This window comes from Zingiber officinale, chromosome 7A (genome assembly GCF_018446385.1).
Source record: "Zingiber officinale cultivar Zhangliang chromosome 7A, Zo_v1.1, whole genome shotgun sequence".
Lineage (NCBI taxonomy): Eukaryota > Viridiplantae > Streptophyta > Magnoliopsida > Zingiberales > Zingiberaceae > Zingiber > Zingiber officinale.
Window position 1 is genome coordinate 134768463 of NC_055998.1, and position 6000 is coordinate 134774462.

The window sequence follows — 6000 nt, forward strand, 5'->3', positions numbered from 1 at the left end:
GGATTTTTCAAAAAGGACCTATAGAAAATAAATTCTACTTCCAACAGTAATAAAGCCAACGCCACATGCTACGAGTGTAACAAGAAAGGACACTACAAGCACGAGTGTTCAAAAGAGAACAAACCCAAGACAACCAGAAGAAGGAAGGTATTGAAGAAACTTGGGACGAATCCTCCTTTGAAGAATCAAACGCTAAAGAATTGAAACAACAGAATTTCCTCACGCTGATGGCATCTGGATCGGAATCAGCAAGCGAAACGGATCAAGACAACAAGTCTGAGTACGAGTCAAGCCATGTGTCTGTACTCATTTTTAAAGGTCCCAACGAGGTAAATTCTAATTTATCTGCTACCTTCTTTAAAATTATAGCATGCATGAATAGAAAATTTGTAAAATTAGAAACTCAAATTAATAAACTCCTTGATGAAAATCAAAATCTAAAAAAAAAACTAAAATCAAACCCAACAACTGAACTAGTTCAATCTGGAAATCCAACTTAAGTTACAAAACTTGAGGAGGAAAATTTCAAATTGAAAAATAAAGTTGTTGAACTAAAAGAACTTTTAGGAAAATTCACAACAAGATTCAAGTACCTAGATATGATACTCAGATTACAACTAGCTATGTATAACAAATCTGGACTTGGTTATAAGTCCGGCTCAACAAATAAAATATTTATATCACTGGTAACCCACAATAAGAAACAAACCAAGGTTTTTCCAAAAGCTTGTCTAACCAAGCAAGTAGGACTCAATCAATATTATATATCTAAAAATGAAATTCACTACCTAAACACAAAATGAAATAATCCAAACCTAAAACCTAAATCTAATAACTCAAATGAAAAACCTAAATTTAAATCAAATAACTACAAACTCAATCTAAACTCAAGCTATAATCAAGTCTATTACAACTATAAAACAATTTGACATAAACCAAAAACTTAAAAGAAATCCAAGCTCAATAATTTAGAGAGAGATGTCAAACTAGTTGGCACCTCCAAAACAATACCTTATCCAGTAAAGGTAATTAGGACTAGATAAATTATGGACTAATTTAACTTGACAAACAGTATTAGAAAAGTTTAAGATGATAGTGGATTAAGGAAGCTCTGCCTATACATGTCTAGGAAGAATCATATGTGCTTGACTTGGTGCATTTGACTTAGTAAAATTAATTGAAGCTACCCCTTATTAATCTAAATTGGTTTGACCAAAGTTTTATATTAAGTTCTTTGAGTAGTACTATATGAAAAATCTCAAAGCATGTGATTACTCTAATGATGTCAATGTGACTCACCACAGTCTAGTAATTTATTCAAAGAATGCATGTTTAATTTACCCAAAGCTAAACTTGAATCTAACACAAGTTAAACTAACCCCTAAAAAATTAAACTTAGTTCATCTCACAAAATGATAGGATACTTTTGTCTAGAAACTTACACTAGGTGAGATGATCACATCAATAAAAGTTAAATTTAAATTAAACCTAAATCTAAAACTTAAAATTAACTTTAAACTTAAAACTCAAAATTAAACCAAAATTTAAATTTAAAATTAAAATTAAACTTAAAACTCAAAATTAAAATTAAAATTCAAATTCAAATTCAAAATTAAAATTAAACTTAAAATTTAAATTAAATCTAAACTTTAAAGTAAAATTTAATCTAGAACATAAATTTTAAAATTAAAATTAAAATTAAAACTTAAAATTAAACTTAAAATTAAAATTAAAATCAAAATTAAAAGTAAAAGTAAAAGTAAAACTCAAATTAAACTTAAAATTCAAATTAAACTTAGAATTCAAATTCAAATTAAACTTAAACCTAAATTAAAATTAAAACTTAAAATTAAACTCAAAATTTAAATTCAAATTTAAATTTAATTAAAATTTAAATTTAAATTTAATTAAAATTTGAATTTAAACTTAAAATTAAAACTTAAATAAAACGGACCCAGCCTAAGGAAAGCTTTAGTTAAACATTAACTAAGACTTTAACAAATATAATCTAACCTTAATTAAGAACTTAACTCAAATTTAAATAAAACTTAATTAAGTTTAATCTTAACCTAAAACTTTAAATTGAAATTAATTCAAAACTAACAAAAATTCAAAATTTAAATGAAATTAAAAAAATGAATAAACCAAAGGCACCTCCAATAGACTCGAAGGCACCCCGTAACAAGGTGGAAAAACTCTGGCCCAACTAGTTGAATGCACCTTCATAAATCTTGAAAGCACCCTCCATAACACATAGAAGGCATCTTCCATTACCTTGAAGGTACCTCCAACGTGGATTTTAACAGCGAACAGAGACTTTCTCTATTCGCAAAAATCAATTCAGGAAGGTGCCCTCTAGTCATTTTCTTCACCTTTTTCTCCACTTTTTACCTACAAAACTCCAAATATGTCTCCTAGGTACTGTCTAATTCAATCTATATAGTTATTTCTTTATATTTGTGTGTTTTTCTTAAATACACGCGTGCGGCGCACACACACACACAATGGAACATTAATCTATCCTAGGCTAGTTCCAGTAGTGTCCCTTCTACTGATGCCAAATTCCCTACTGAGCGTCTTAGGCTAGATTTTTTGAATCGTACATATGTTGCATTAAAAACTAGATGCCAAAGTAGGACATTTTTTCCCTTATTCTAACCCTATTATAGAAGTTATAAACTACTATAGGTTAGATAGATTGGTTTACTATAGTCATTTTGTCAACTTAGACTTATGTGCCAAATTTTATAACAATTTAATTAAAATAGATGACTTGACGTACTCCACTAGAGTAGGTAGTAAGGACTTTAGGTTCTCACCCACTCTACTATATGATAGTTTAGGATTTAGGCAATCTGCATGCTTATTTTTATGTTACCCTAGTAGGGACTTCCCATTTGGGAAACCCTAATCCCATATTACATTGGATAACATTCATATATATATTTTAGGGGAGGAGAGAGTATCCACTATGACTGACTTCAGATCTCTCTCAGGATTCAGGACTATGTCTTGTATAGAGTCCTTACCACCTGTATTTTGCTGATCACATCTTGCGATGTTATGATGATGCCCCTCACATTCTTTCTTCCTTTATGCACTATGTCAGTGACTAAACATCGACATTGCATTACATATATTTAGAATGTCATTCATGTATTCAGTCTCATCACTAGGGGACAAGTTCATATACCCTACTACTACATTTTAACTTTCATATTTTTAACCATAGGAGTAGACATCACCCAGGGTACACTTACTTCCCTTAGCACATATGATGAGATTGGTTAGCATAAGCTTGCATTAATACATATAGAGGTTACCGCTTAGGGGAGACTGACTTTGGAGAGTGGGTCCTCAGCCAGCAGATCCAGACGAGGCCAATGAAGCCTTCTCGCCAGTCATTCCAGCAGAAGTCGACGAGGCAGCCATGGGTACGAAGGAAGATATACCAAATTTTACATTTGATGAGTACTTTGCACCTCTTCCGACCACGACCCAACCTTTGACCTCACTTTCCATGGATGATTGCCTTGCTAGACTTAAGGAGTCTTCCGCATAGATCCGGTAGTCAATCTCGAAGGGATTCACCTCTCTCCGCGGTGAGATGACCACTGGATTTAGGTAGCTAGATCTACAGATGCATGCCATACTTCAGGCTCTATGAGTGACTGATCAGCCCCCATCTCTACCTACCAATAATGACTAGACATCATTTTGTTCAATGCACTTGTATATATTATTTGTTTGCTTGACTTGATCTATCTATTCAGTTACTTATTGACTACTTTATTGTAAATTCCTTTTTGAAAATCTAATTAAAGAGTAGGATGTGTTTCTCCTTAAATAACTTTCAAATTCTAGAAAAATTTATTAATTTTATTTTCTCAAAATCCCAATTTTTCTAGTATTTCAAAATTGTTATAGACTTAGCCTAGGACTTCCCCTAGAAATCATGATCCTATAGTTTTAGGCAGCCAGCATCTCACAAGCACACTAGACTTACACTGCTTGTATATTCTGTTAGTATTAGCTCTAAGAGTCAATTATGAGATGATTGACATATCCGAATTAAAATAATTGAGTTAGACTCAAGTGAATCTGTCACGCTCCGAGAGCAAGGTTGTCCGACAAAAATCGGACAACACCTCCCTTGTAGCAGTGACAAAGAAATAATCACAGTTACAAGCTTACATAAGAAATAATCAACAACCCGTATGGCTGGAACATACACAACCACGTAATATATACTCAGCCTACACGACTAGAGCAAAAGGAACATAACCACGTAGTTTATAGGCAGCCCACATGGCTGAAACAAAAAGAATACAGTGAAAGCAAATAAAACTACACAGCCTACACGGCTGGTACAAACACAAACTATGCAGGATAAAACACGAATTGCATGCCGACATGACTTACACCACAATACAAAATCCAAAACAAATAAATGTAACCACAAGGCTCAAAAACCCTAAACAAACCAACATAATTCAATACCAAGACCAAATACAAAACACCAGTAGCGTAATACCAAATAACACGGAAAGTTGATCTCAAATGTGACATGGGACTGACAGCTAGGATCCTTCAAGCAACTCCTCAGACCTATACCTGCTACCTGGTGAAAGAATACCGGTACAAGGGTGGTGAGTGCAGATCACTCAGCAGGTAATAAGAACATGGTAGCGCATGGATAAAAGTGTAAGACAATCAAAGATATATCATCTCAGTATGGAAATAAGAACATGATTATATATGACATGATAAACATACATACTAGTACCGGTCTAACACCCATGGTATAATAATCAGTAAATCACTAAGGATCAGTAATAGACCTGCTAATAACACCTGGGCAATATATATATAACAACATAACTAGATATGATAAAACTTTGGTAGATCAACAAATGTGAGAGCAATGCTCTATCACAAGAATACAACATATGTGGGAGCAACGCTCCACCACAAACACTCGGTAATATGTGGGAGCAACACTCTACCACAAATAATCTGAAATATGTGGTAGCAACGCTCCACCACAAACAATGCGCAATATGTGAGAGCAACGCTCCACCACAAACAATCCGTAATATGTGGGAGCAACACTCCACCACAAACAATCTATAATATGTGGGAGCAATGCTCCACCACAAGTGACCAAGACATCTGGCTATCTAACTAGCGACTGCACGAGATTACTTTACCACAGATCACTGTGGACAGCCCGAAATGTCAGAGTCCCTATCTACGCAAGATCACTCTACCACAGATCACTGTGGGTAGACAAGAAGTAACTATCTAGCTACGGGCTGTACGAGATCACTCTACCATAGATCACTGTGGGCAGCCCAGGGTATAATAACCCAAGGATAAACTTCAAGCAAACCATTATATGTGGGAGCAAACACTCCACCACAAGAAATATAAGTGACCAAAACATCTAGCTATCTAGCTAGGGACTGCACGAGATCACTCTACCACAGATCACTATAGCCAGTTCGAAATGTCGAGGTCCCTGTCTACGTGAGATCACTCTACCATAGATCACTGTGGGCAGACAGGAGGTAGATATCTAGCTTTGAGCTGCGCGAGATCACTCTACCATAGATCACTATGGGCAGCCCAACTACTAGGGAGCAATGGTCATCAAACTGGCTCATACAACATGGGAGCAATGACCTTTAAACTAGCTCATACCGCAAGGGAGAAATGGTCGTCACATACCACATGGGAGCAATGGCCATCAAACTAGCTCATACCGTAAGGGAGCAATGGTCATCAAGCTAGCTCATACCAAAAGGGAGCAATCGTCGTCAAACTAGCTCATACCACATGGGAGCCATGGTTGTCAAGCTAGATCATACCGAAAGGGAGCAATGGTCGTTAAACTAACTCATACCACAAAAGAACAATGACCGTCAATATGCATATAGTGCAATGATGAACATGATGTAAATAATCATAATATTGATACAATGACGATCAATGCAATAA